Source organism: Balaenoptera borealis, assembly GCF_965194805.1.
Source record: "Balaenoptera borealis genome assembly, chromosome: 14".
NCBI lineage: Eukaryota > Metazoa > Chordata > Mammalia > Artiodactyla > Balaenopteridae > Balaenoptera > Balaenoptera borealis.
Window position 1 is genome coordinate 23,036,693 of NC_138875.1, and position 14,042 is coordinate 23,050,734.

The following is a 14,042-nucleotide window of genomic DNA, read 5'->3' on the forward strand; positions in this document are numbered from 1 at the left end:
TTCCCACAGTCCACCTCACTGGAGAGTGAATCCACTCTCCTTCCCTCTGTCTGGACCAGCCGTGCCAGGTTTAAACCTGGGCTCTGTAGTCTAGCCCTACATCTCACAACCAGAGCCCTGCTTCGCTGACCCAGCTGCTTGGATTTCACAAACACTGCCCAGGGCCCCTCTCTGTCTCAGCCAGATTCCCCACTTACGCTTTCACATCCTCCTCAGCATAGCGAAGGCCATCTTCTGGCCCTGCCCTGAGGATTGGTCCTCTCCTTACCACCCCCTGACCCCTGCCCCCTCACGTTTGACACTGGTTCTGTGGGTATTTTCCAGCAAATTCTTAGCTTCTTGAGATATCTAAAAATAATGTACCTCCTCCCACTGTTTCGAACTGTTAACCCCTCTGCTCAGTATGTGGGGTTTGCATTTCAAAGCCCTAATTAAAATTGCTTAGCATTCCTTTATAGCTAACTACCCCTAACCACTACTTCCCAGGCTGGTCAGGAACAAAACAGCAGTAAAGGTAGAAGCTATGGTTCCTTTGACAGTGGTCACTGTTTCTTCCTCGCACCCCACTCTTCCTCCACATCCAGCCGAAGGGAGCCGGGATCCATGGGGGGTGGGGCGGAGTGGCAGGAAGATGAAGGATGCTCTGGGCAGGTGAGTACCCAGTGCGGGCAAGGTGCCTTTGATGGAAACCTAGCGCGACGGCTCCATGCGGCTGCTTCATCCTGGGGCGGTCGCTGAAAACTGTCCCCTCTCAGTTGTGAAGGAGACCAGAATACGCCACCCCCAAAATATGCCACTTTGGCATAAAGATTATTTTGAGCTGAAGGCAATTGAGAATCAAAAGATACAGAAAGAAACCTCCTTGGGGCTGCTTTCCTCATCTGATTAAAAGCAACAAACTCTGGCAAATAAGGCTGCCGTAAATTTCTCCTACAGGGCAGATCTACCCCCCAGAAGGGAGAATGCGAATAAAATCCACATTAAATCTCTCCTCTAGGGGAGTTTTGAGGCCCTGAAGGAGATGGAAAGTTTATTCAAACTTGTACAGACGAACACTATCACAAATTTTATCTCTTGATTGCTCTCCTAAAAACTCATTTATTTTTTCCAAAAGCCCATAAAAGACTTTTCCTTCCCCTACCTTTCCCCTACTAGAGGTATATAATCCTCTAACTTCACCTACAGTTGACCCTTGAGCAATGCAGGGGTTAATCTGTGTATAATTTGGACCCCCGCATCAGAGGTTCGTCTGCACCTGTGGATTCAACCAACCCTGGACCGAGTAGTACTGTAGTATTCACTATTGAAAAAAATCCATGAATAAGTGGACCCTCACAGTTCAAACCTGTGCTGTTCAAGGGTCCACTGTATTTAACAAGCCAGTTACTTCTCTTGTTGGCTTTCATGTGTACACAAATAAACCTTTTTCTCTTGTTAATCTGTCTTCTGTCAGTTTGATTCACAGACCCCAGATTAAGAACATAAGAGGGGGAAGGAAAAGTTTTTCCTCTCCAACAGTCGCATGTCTTGATGTGAACAGTGACAGCCAGCAGCTTGGACTCTGGACCCAGGTGTCAAATTTTTGGTTGGCAGGGAGAGTCCTTTCTGGGACCTCCACCTTCTCGTGGGAACACCTCACTCACCTTCTCTGGACTACTGCAGATGATTTTAACTTAGAAGGGCATAGTTTTCCACTGCCCATTACCTCAGCCCCCAAAGTAAACACGTTTAGCCTTCATCTCAGGTGGTTTACAGAGGGAGATTTATATATAATAACAATAATAATAATGTCAATAATAATAATAAACTGTTTACTTCATAATCTTTACACACAAAAATCCATACTCACAATCATTATTTTTCAAAGCACCCCTGAGCTGGAAGTACAGCTATTAAAATCAAGGCTTCCAAAAAATGAGGGTTTGTCACCATATCCCAGTCTCATCACTTGTTTGGTTCTCATTAAACCTCCAACGAGCTACGAGCCATGTAAACAGACAGTTAAAATGAAGCATCGCACTTTCCAGGGAGGGTTGATGTCTGGCCCCAGCACAGTGGAGTAGTGGTGTCCTTGGAGAGGGTGAGAGGCTGGCTTCCAGTTCTTTCCTCTCGCCATCACTCTTGCCTTTGGTTCCAGGAAGACCATTTGCAGTGTAAATCAGGGGCCCGGGAGGTGGAACTGCCTTGGGGTTACTCCAGGTCTAGTTACCTAGTAAACAAATTCTCTCAAATGGACACTCCTTCGGGGTGCCTGGATTTGCAAGCATTCCTATGGGAGTCCTCCTTGGTCCTTTCTGTTGTAACCTGTCACTAAGTCAGGTGGTGGAAACTCTGGCCTCTGGGGCGCGTCACCACATCTGGGCACCAGCTGGGATTTGCAGGTGGGGCTGAGCCCTGTTGGACGGATGATAGGACTGAGCTGGCACTTAGAGCAGAGAACGCTGAGCCTGATTCTGATCTGTCAGCCCAGCCTACCCGGGAATCCTCCCCCTGGAAGGGTCAATTCCTGAGATTCCAGGTCATGAATATTGATGGCCCATCTGTCGTCCTATTGGTTTGTGCAAAAGAAATGTCTCCCCCAGGCTGGACTGCAGCAGGTGAGAGAATAAGTGATGGGGAGACACTGAGGTGATTGATTTTGGCCAGTGGCCCCTGCAGAGGGGTGTGACAAGAGAAGGGAAAACAAAAATTACACGAAGCAACTGAGAAGTTTTCCCTCGCAAGCTGCCAGAGGTGTTAACAGTGAGAGTGCCCTGCTCGGAACTGGTCTGGGCATGGAGGCCTGCCTCCTGCCTTGTCTTTCCAGGCAGAGTCGAGCTGGAGCGGGTGGGAACAGCAGGGAACAGCAGGGAACAGCAGGGAACAGCTGGTGGGCCACTCAATGATCCCCTCACAGCCAGGCCGGGTGTTCCTAGACTTGAATGGTGACTTCACAGAGTCCAATCCCATAGCCTGGCAGGATTTCCCCCTCCCTCTTTGAAGTCAATAGACTTTGTTTCTAGAAGAGAAGATCCAAGGAAGTGACCTGCTTCTTACTTGCACAGCAGGGACTCTGGCTTGAGCCCCAGAGCTCAGACAGGACGGGCCGCTCAGAGGCAGGTGGGGAGGCCCTACTGGGAGTCTACCTCAGGGGTCTGAGCCTTCCCGCGCCCTCTGTCTGAGTGAAGGGAGCCTTGAAGCAGTAGGAAGAGGCAGGAAAAGGTAGAATGGCTCTATTTATAGAATTTCTGAGAAGCTCTGGCAGCTACAGGAAGGGGCTCTGAGTAGGGCTTCACCGTAGCTTCTCTGCAGCTACTGCCACTTGGACATTCGTCCCAGGGGCCTCGCAGCAAACACGGCCTCTCAGAGCCTGAGCTGAAGAGGGGAGACATGGTAGGTGTCAGGGAGTGGCCGAGATGGCGTCTTTGGTGCACACGTGGAGAAGAAGTTGGCTAAGGCTGGGAGCCCTGCACGATCTAGAGAAGAGGCGAGAAACACTGTCCCATTGCTCTTTTTTTTTTTTTTTAGCATCTTTATTGGAGTATAATTGCTTTACAATGGTGTGTTAGTTTCTGCTTTATAACAAAGTGAATCAGCTATACATATACATATATCCCCACATCCCCTCCCTCTTGCGTCTCCCTCCCACCCTCCCTATCCCACCCCTCTAGGTGGTCACAAAGCACCGAGCTCATCTCCCTGTGCCATGCGGCTGCTTCCCACTAGCTATTGGTTTTACATTTGGTAGTGTATATATGTCCATGCCACTCTCTCACTTTGTCACAGCTTACCCTTCCCCCTCCCCATATCCTCAAGTCCATTCTCTAGTAGGTCTGTGTCTTTATTCCCATCTTGCCCCTAGGTTCTTCATGACCTTTTTTTTTTTCTTAGATTCCATATATATGTGTTGGCATACGGGATTTGTTTTTCTCTTTCTGACTTACTTCACTCTGTATAACAGACTCTAGGTCCATCCACCTCACTACAAATAACTCCATTTCGTTCCTTTTTATGGCTGAGTAATATTCCATTGTATATGTGTGCCACAGCTTCTTGTCCCATTGCTCTTGCTACAACAGGCCAGCTTAGCTCCCCGGCTACCTGGCTTGGGAAACATGGCGATAGAGTTTCTAGAAGGAGAAATGGTCGACTTGGGCTTTACTACCACGGAACGATGCACTATGGGGCTCCAGATTAGCAGCCAGGCCGACCCAGGGGGCAGCATCTGAAATACGGAAGGTTCCCAGTGTGGAAGAAAAGAGGTTAAGCTCTGGGGCCTCACATTGCCAAGCGTTTCTGATCTGAATGCTCCTCCTCTATCATCCCCACCTTTTCATAGCCTCTCCTGGGATGGATTGCAGAGCCTTTGTCCAGAAAAATCTTTTCCCAGAGGCCCTTCCTCACATCTCCCTGTGGAAATTCCCCCTTCATTCTCAGCCCAGCTCAACCTCCTTCATCAAGTGGCCAATGATTCTTCCTCCTGGTTTCCATCTCTCTTCCTTTGAAGAGAGGTTCTCGTAGGGGAGGCCAAACTTCACCTCTAAGCATCTTAGGTTTTCAGGTGGGACCCTAACAAAAAGATTAACAAGAGAAAAACAGTTTATTAACATACAGTGCACATCACATGGGAGAAATCCAAAATGAAGAGTAACTCAAAACAGTGGCTCCGAACTCTGGCTTATATAGCATCTTCAACAAAGGACAATGCATCCGTAGAGAAATAACAGACAAAGGAAAGCAGTTTCAGCCTTCCAAATGTGGCAAGTGGCAGGAAGGTAAATTAATGGGAGGAAATGGAGTGAGGTTTGTTTGCAGATTCCTCTGGTGCCTTTTCTGGGCTGATAAGAGTCTGTCTCCAGTAAAAGGGAAATTTATATCTTCTCTTTAGGCAGAAAAGAGGACAGATAGGGAGAGCTGAGCTTTCTTGCGCTCGCTGCTATTTTTTTTTTAATTAATTAATTAATTAATTTTTGGCTGCTTTGGGTCTTTGTTGCTGCACGTAGGCTTTTCTCTAGTTGTGGTGAGCGGGGGCTACTCTTCGTTGTGGTGCGTGGGCTTCTCATTGCAGTGGCTTCTCTTGCTGCGGAGCACAGTCTCTAGGCATGCCGGCTTCAGTAGTTACGGCGCATGGGCTCAGTAGTTGTGGCTCACGGGCTCTAGAGCGCAGGCTCAGTAGTTGTGGCACACGGGCTTAGTTACTCCGCCACATGTGGGATCTTCCTGGGCCAGGGATCGAGCCCATGTCCCCTGCATTGGCAGGCGGATTCTTAACCCCTGTACCACCAGGGAAGCCCCGTGCTTGCTGATTCTTAATTGCCTTTAGCTCAAAATAATTTTCAGGCCAAAGTGGCTTATTTTGGCGTGGTATATTCTGCTACCCTTCATTCCATTGCAGGTCACACTTGTTGCAGGACAAGTTTGGGTCTCACCTGAACTGATCTGACTTCTGTCGCTTTCTCTTAGGCCTTGCTCTTAATGTAGCTGGTGAAGGATCTCATGCTAGTGCAATGTGTTGTTCCTTCCAGGTAACATGGTGCACGCAAGAATGGAAGGACTGGAATGTGAGAGGTGTTGGCTGGGGAAAGAATGGAGTAGGAGGATCGGTGAGGGGGTCTTCTCTGCAGAGCTTTGTTCAGTCCATTTGGGGAACGTCTGCCACCCACACGAGAGGTCTAACCTTGACTGCTTTTTTTTTTTTTTTTAATTTTTATTGACTGCTTTTTTTATCTGACCAGGTCCCATTAGGGTTTCAAGGGATGACGTTTTGTTTATACAGTCCTCCACATATGCAGATCTTTGTGATAATGAGTTATCTTAACGAGTTCCCTCCCTTTTGACCTAATTTTACAAGCTCCCTGACGGTGAGGAGGCACGCCCACCATTAAATCCGTGCCCATCCTTGGCACAGCTCCTTCTGCTTTCTGATTCAGACTGAAATTTCCTCTGTGCGAACCAGGCAGACTCATCTCATTGGCAAGTCTAATAAATAAATCACAGCTCAGTGTGACGGGATCCAAATGTAAAATGCAGTGTCTGGCACCACTGGAGGTAAAATAAATTACCTGTAATCTGGTAAGCGGGTCATCTTGATCCTCCACTCTGCTCTGGTGACTTCAGTGATTGATTTTGCTAAACTCAGAAAAAGCAGAAGGACGTTCAGCTTCAGGGCTTCAAGTGAAATGAAAGTGGTTGGGTGGGCCAGGAGATGAGATAATAAAACGTTTTGCAAAGGGAGGTGAAGAGAAGAACTTTGATTCTTGGCTTCTCCAGGGCTTCTGTTTAAGTCCCTCGTGAGGCTCGATTCTGCTTCTGGCCTTCAGATTTCAAGAGACACTATTGTATCTGTTTAATAAACACTATTTTTTTTTGTTTAGGGCAGTTTAAGTGAGTCTGCAAACAATCTTTAAGACAAGAGGCCAACACTTTTATGATCTGATTTGATTTGAAAGAGACCTGTTCCACATAGCCTGCTTGGGGCCTGGAATTCTGGGGTCACTCTTCTAGTTTAAGAAGATGAAGACCTCACTGAAATGAAATATTATTGTAGAAGAATTAAGGCCATAGTCAGCCCATAGCATTCTAGAACTGTACTGTCCAACAGAAGTATAATGCAGGGCACTTATATAATTTTAAACTTTTGTATTAGCCAGCCACATTAAAAGAAGTAAAGAGACAGGTGAAGTTAGTTTTAATATATCTTATTTAATATGATCTCAAAAATGTTATAATTTTAATATGTAATCAATATAAATAATTATGAATGAGATATTCTACAGTCTTTTGCAGGGGATACTAAGTCTTTGAAATCTGGTGTGTATTTGACACTTACAGCACCTCTCAACTAGGACCAGCTACATTTCAAGGGCTCAGTAGCCACATGTGGCCGGTGGCTACTGAATTTGGACAGTGGCTGGAAGTCATGAGGGAATGGGGTTTGCAGATGGGCACGTCTCTGGATAGACGTCTATCTTCTCCCAGGAAGTACAAAGGTGGGAGATAGGAGCAGATATGAAAGCCAGGGAGGAGGACTTGCAAATCGGGGACTGCGGCTATTTCTGAGAGGAGCTAGGTGTCCAGTAAACATCTCAGGAAATAGGCTGGAGAAACAGGATGGCTAGAGAACTGTAGGTTAAAGACACAATAAATAATGCAAGAAGGTTTCCCTGGGTGGCAGGAGGGGATGAGAGCAACATTTGGCTGTATCTACAAGAGAGCCCAAACACTCATTTTGGTTGGGAACTTTTGCGCATATGTTCTAGGAAAAGCCAGGTTCTTTGCAATAAAAGGCATAACCCTGAGCAGAAATATGTCCCTGGGGTCAGCCAAGAGTCTACCAAGCTGCAGGAGCCCGGACCGTAACAGTGACAGGAATGAAGCAGGATAAGATAGTGGAGGAATTAGGGACCTTCAAATAAGTATTCACTGGGATGCTTTCAGCTGCAAGTTAAAGAAAACTTGTAACTGAAGACTAATGGCTTAATCATAAGGATATTTATTGTTTTCTTAACAAACAGTCTGAAAGTAGGCAGCTCTAGGGCTGGTTCAGTAACTTAATGACATCATTATGAACTTGGGCTCTTTCTATCCCTCTTTTTTTACCCCCACAGTCTGTTTAACTTTTGTTCTTTGGCTTGTTGCCTCATGATCTTAAGATGGCTGCTGCAGTTCCAACACTGCATCCAGATTCAAAAGCAGGAAGCAGAGGTAAAAGGTTTTCTTCTCATATGTATTGAGAAGATCCTCAGGAAACATCCCTTTATACCTCATTGACGAGAACTGGGTCACATGGCTGTAGAATGCTTCCAGGAAGGTTGGAAAAGCAAAGTTTTTCAGCCTCTAGGGACGTAGACAAGAGGAAAGGGTGTTGGAAATTACTTCTGGATAGCCAACCACAGTGAATGCTTCAAGCCCCAAGATAAGGCATCATGCTGTAGAAGGAAGAGCATTAGATTATGAGCCAGAAGCCACCATCTTGCTACATGACCTTACTCTGGTCAGCTAGCTCTCCCTGAACCTACAACCTTATCTCTAGGGTAAGATTCAGTAGATGGTCTCTTTCTGCTCTAACACTGCTGATTTTATTAAAACTCCTTGAGGGCATTGAATGAGCTGTCCAGTGGTAATGTAATTAATTTAATGAGATCCATTTGGTAAAAAACAGCTGTGGCTCTTTTCCTTCCTATGGTCAGAGGACGTTTGTTGGCTGGATGAACTCTCATGCTCACAGATTTTGATAGAAGTTTAATTATACCAACAGCTTGGTGTCCTTGATCTTTTGAAGTTTGTTCCCAATGAGAGTGTCAGAGAGTGCTGTCCAATAGAAGTAAAAGGTGGGGCACATACGTAATTTAAAACTTTTGTATTAGCCAGTCGTATTAAAAAAAATAACGGGACACAGATGAAGTTACTATATTGATATTTTATTTAATACCATATCAAAAATGTGATTTTAATATGTAATCAATATAGTTATGAATGAGATATTTTACATTCTTTTTTGAATGTAAATCTTTGAAATCTGGTGTGTATTTGACACTTGCAGCACATCTCAATTCGGACCAGCCACACTTCAAGGGTTCAGTAGCCACATGTGGCGAGTGGCTACCAAATTGGAAAGTGGCTGGAAATCATGAGGGGATGGGGCTGGCAGCTGGGAGCTGCTCTTGCCATTGACTGACCTCTGCCCTGCTCAGTTCAGCGCAGCCTTAGGCAGAATTTTAGAGGAGATGAAATTGGCCCCAGAGGTCCCTCCACATCTTCCCCTGCCACCTGGCACTCACTACTCTCCCACAGTTGGGTTCACACAATTCTGACCCAGGTGAGGGCTTTATCTAAATCCTTCCCAGAGCCCCTCCCCTCATGGAACTACCACGCAGTCTCCTCCCCTTTTCTGCAAAGCACTGCTCACAGGAGGCTGCTGTGACGAGCTACCTGTGCCAAAGTGTGAAAGGATGCTGGGGGATACAGCCCCTCCCCATCCAGGTCAGGTGTGGAGGTTCAGCACAGGCTTGGGCAGGAAGGCTGCTGAGTCAAGGCTCTTCTTAGCCCCCGGAGTCCAGGCAAGGGAGTTGCACATAAAGGGGTGTTAGTCTAAGGTCATGGGGTAACCGATGGGAACCAGGGGCAGAAGGTGCAGTCAGGTCCCCACGAGACACTGAAACTGGGAGACACCTGACCAGCACTAGGGCAGTTTCTTTGTCTCTCTGTCTCTCTCTCCTCTTGCTTCTTCCTCTCCCTTTGTGATTAAAGATACCCAGTGAACTTGGTCACCTCACAGTTCTGAGGTTGGTTTGTCCTCAGTTCAAGCAACAGCAAACACTGACAAATGTCTCTGCATCTTAAATCTAAATTCCCAGGAGAGAGAACGTGATTGGCCCAACTCAGGTCAGGTGTGTGCCCTGGTCCAGTCACCTGGGTGGAGGTGGGACAGGTGAGGGAAGGAGGTCACCATAACACAAACGTGGATGAAGAGGACTCCCCTGTGAATGCGGGAGTACACTTCTCAGAGAAGGGAGGTTGTGGGCTGGGCAAATACTTCAGATGGTGGGGTTTTGCTCTTGACTTTTGTTTTTAATGGAGATGTGGATTTTCCACATGTTTGATGTAATGTAAAAACCCCAGAGAACAAATAACACTGAAAGTGTTATTTATTAGGTACAAATTTGGATCCACCATTTACTATTGGTTTTATCTTGTTTATCTTAATTACTAATCAAACACTTATAAAGCACTTTCTACACATCAAACACTGTATTGTGCAAAGACTAAGTGCTTTACATATTTTAACATCTTTAATCTTCGCAATGATTCTATGAGATAGCTGTTATTGTTATTATCCCCATTTTACAGATGAGGAAACGGAGGCATAGAAAGGTTACGTAACTTGTCCCAGGTCACACACAGCGTGTGAGTGGTGGAGCTACAATTCCAGCCCGGGCTGTCTGGCTCTATTATTCCTGTTCTGAAACCCTATGTTATACTGACCTTAGATAAGTTATTTAACTTCTCTGTGGCTCAGTTTCCTCATTTCTAAAATGAGTTTAATGACATCTGTCTCCTCAGTTGTGGTGAGGATTAAAATGGATAGTACATTTAAAGCCCTGCCCTCTCTACTAGTCAGGGCTCTTCAGAGAAACAGGACCAATAAGATGTGTGTGTGTGTGTGTGTGTGTGTGTGTGTGTGTTTGCGTGTAGAGAGAGAGATTTATTTTAAAGAACTGGCTCACACAATTATGGAGGCTGGAGTCTGACAAACCTGAAATCTGCAAGGTAGCCCAGCAGGCTGGAGAGCCCAGGAATAGCTGACATTGCAGTTTAAGCCCAAAGGCTGTCTGCTGGCAGATTTCCTTCATGCTCTGGGGAGGTCAGTTTTTTTCTCTGTTCAGATCTTCAACTCATTGAGTAAGGCCCCACCATATTATGAAGGGCAGTCTGCTTTACTCAAAGCCCACTGATGTAAATGTTAATTTCATCCCAAAACACTCTTAAAGAAACATCCAGAATAACGTTTGACCAAATACCCAGCCACCATGGCCCAATCAGGCTGGCACATAAAATTAACCGTCACACCCTCTAATCACACCTGGTAGGTGCCTGTAGGTAAAGAGTCTGGTCTTTTCCTTCCTTCTCACCTCCAGAGCCCCCAGAGCACCATCTTCTTGAGGACTGGAGCTGGCCGTGGCTCAGCCTGACTGTTGCATCCTCAGTTCTCAACTGTGCCTCTTGCTTCATGTGGTCATTCCTCAGGCAGCTGCACAGCCAGAGAGCTCCTTCAGCCGCAGAACTCCGCAGCTGCAGCGCTGTGTTCCAATGCAGATCTGGTATCGTTGGAAATGATTGCTTCCCAAAGCAATCCATCATGCATGTGGCACAATTGCCCCAGTGGTAATAACCACGCTGACAGAATGAGCAGTGAGCTAGCTTGCAAATCTGGTGACAGTCTGGGCTTTCATAAGCAGACTGTGATTTAATAAGAAAAGGCATCTCAGGTGTTAGATTGCCTAACACCTGCCTCAGCATGCATGCTATTTCTATTATTATATTTAAATAATGCTGCATATTCTTAAAAATAAGTAGACATATTTTACCAAATAAGGTTTCTATTACAAGCAGCTGTGTTGCCTCAGCTTTGCTGTAATGTTCACATTAGACAAACTCTCACGTGACTTTAGAATTGCAGGAGACACAAATATATTCAATGTCACCATGCAGTAGAGGGTTAACTCAGCAGAGCCTAGTACAGCTGATCCTTGAACAACATGGAGATTAGGGACACCGACCCCTACACAGTAGAAAATCCACATATAAATTTATGGTCAGCCCTCTCTATCAGTTGTTCCAGATTTGCAGATTCAACCAACTGTGGATTGTGTAGTACAGTAGTATACATTTATTGAAAAAAATCCACATATAAGTAGACCCATGCAGTTCAAACCCCTGTTGCTCAAGGATCAACTGTACATTCCAGAGGAAGGCTTATCTTCAGAAGCACTGGCCCTTGACTGGCCCCTGAGAGATAATCTCTGAGCCTTTGGAATACCCTGCCTGATAAGAATGTTTTGTATGTCTGAGGCTCTGGGCCATGCTGTATCAGTTTGACCTCTTGGGGGGCTGGAGACTGAGTAACACAGATCAGTCCAGAGTCCTCCATGACTGATCCCCAGTAAAAACTCTGGACACTGAGGCTCAGGTAAGATTCCCTGGTTGATAATACTTCACATGTGTTGCCACACATTGCTGCTGGGAGAATGAAGCATGTCCCCATGTAACTCCACTGGGAGGGAAAACCTGGAATCTTGTACCTGGCTCCTCCTGGATTTAGCTCATGCACCTTTTCCCTGTGCTGATCTGTATCCTTTCATGTAATAAACCATAACCATGAGTGTAACAGCTTCTCTGAATCCTGTGAGTCCTTCTTGCTGTGAATTATCAAGCCTGAGGGTGGTCTTGGGGACCCCCAACACAGTCACTTGGCTGAGAGTTGCATGGTAGGGGGCAGTGGTGGAGAGGTTGCTTTTGGGAAAGTTAACAGCAGGAAATTTATAATGAAAGGGCTGGAACTGGGCCTTGGAGTGCTCACCAGGTGGGGAACTTTGAAGGTCTCTTATTTGCACCTCAGAGGTTTTATATAGTTGCCCCATTTATCCACTCAAACCATAAAAGTCTGCTGGGCAGTCCCCTTTTCTCCCTCTTTATCCCCCATAGTGTCTAGTGCAATGCTCTGTGATGTGGGTGGTACCCTACTCAGATAGGTCCCCTTCAGCGGTGAGTCTGCCAATTGCCCAGTGGCTGTGGGTTTGGCCGCTGAATGGCTCACAGCTGCTCCTAGGAGAACTGCTTTTGGTGAATGGGCTCTGCTCCTCCACCGTACCCTCACAGCCTGCAACCAGTGACTGGCTGACATGGAGGCACAAAAGGCTGTCCTCTTTTCCCCAAGGTGGGGTCAATCCCATGGTGCAATGTGTGCTCCAGAGCTCTCTGTGTGGTGGAGCTGAAGCTGGTTTTTAGCCTGGACCATGTACTTGTTGAATGTTCTTCCCCAGCCTTAATCTGCATCCCATACTCCCCCTCGTCTTCAGGCATCCCCTCCATCAATCATTTACTCAGGAATCCCCATCCCAGGATTCCTGAGAACCAAGCCAAGATGGTAGTGACTAAGCTCTGATGGCCATTGGGACCCCTACAACCATATTTTGATGCATCTCAGCATGGCTCACAGTGTCCTTGTTTCTGCAAAGGAATTTCGCAGTCATTTAAAGCTCTATCTTAGTTTTGAGCCCATGAATTAAAGTGGAGAAGATGTAAGCCTTGTTTTGGTCCAGACAGAGGGTGGAACAATTGTTGGATGGGAGGTTTTGCTCTTAGACACAAACTTGTCATTCATATGCTTGTTCTTTCCCATAACAGAGCCTGTTTGCAACAAACCTGTCAACTAAGATTGACCAGAGGGTCTGGGTGGAGTAGGTGCTCCAAGGGCCAATCTGATCCCACATTGTCATTCCCATGGGAATTAGCCACTGGGCGCTAAAGTAACAGGGCATATGAGTGTTAACATTCCTGTTAGTCGAGAACGTGCAGAGCAAGAAAGAGACATCAGTGGAGACTAAGTAACTTGAACTCTGAATGTCAAAGTCTGGAAGGGCTTTTTATGGTCTTCGTGAAGTTCTTAGTGTAAAAAGCAAAATTCAAGTCTCAAGGATCAAAGTGGCCCTATGCACAGGCAAGAAAAGAGCTCCTGCGCTCACACCACAGGCCTGCCAGTAGGTTCTGCCACAGAGACCCCCATTGGTTTGACACCAAATCTCAACAGTGACAAAGATTACTGATCCCAGAGTTTGATGAGTGGGACTAATGGCTGGGACACTGATGCTGGGCTTGGGATGTTTAGCAGATTGAAAGGAAAAGCCACGGGTAGCTTAGGTAGCAACCCAGCTTAGGTAGTACCTCCAGCTTCTTTCACCTCCACTTGCTGTAGCTTTATGAAAGTGCGGCTTCCTGCCCTGTGACCAGTTTGGATTGTTATAGGCTGGGAGGAGGGGATAGGAAGGGTTGAGAAAACCTGAGTGTATTGCCAACACTAGGAGGTGTTCTCTGTCTGGGTCCTGAACACTCTTCAACATTAAATCCCACTGTTGACACCTGTGGGTGTAGTTGGTGCTCTACCGAGACCCCCTTTGTCCTCATCTTTCTGTGCATGCCACTCCAACTTCCACCTGCCAGCACCTGTGTCCTTTTGCCTGTGGCCTTTCTCTGTCCACTGGAGCCTTTGCTGCAGTGCAGAACAGGCCAGAAGTGCTGGGGAAGTGACAGCCCGTAGTGTGTTCATCAGCCAAGGACGGGCAGGGTGGGAAGGCCCTGAGGTGGACATTCCACTCTGCCTAATGGAGCTGCTTTGCCCACAGTGGTGACATGCACCCTTGTTGGCTTCTTTCCCTTCCCCATCACTTCCTCATCACCTCTCAGTGTCTCCTGAGGTCATTCCTCCCACCCCCAAATTATTCGCACTTGATTCTTTGTCTCAGAGTTTGCTTCTGAAGGAAACTAAGCCAGTGCCCCATTTGACT

The 14,042-nt window shown here is 46.6% G+C and overlaps 1 long non-coding RNA gene across 1 annotated transcript; it reads left to right on the top strand.

Annotated features, from left to right (window-relative positions):
• Positions 1–575: 575 nt before the first annotated feature.
• LOC309611256 lies at positions 576–11,871 on the top strand. The gene is made up of 2 exons (XR_014234426.1): positions 576–651; positions 10,617–11,871. It is a non-coding gene; the product is annotated as an uncharacterized lncRNA (long non-coding RNA).
• Positions 11,872–14,042: the final 2,171 nt, after the last annotated feature.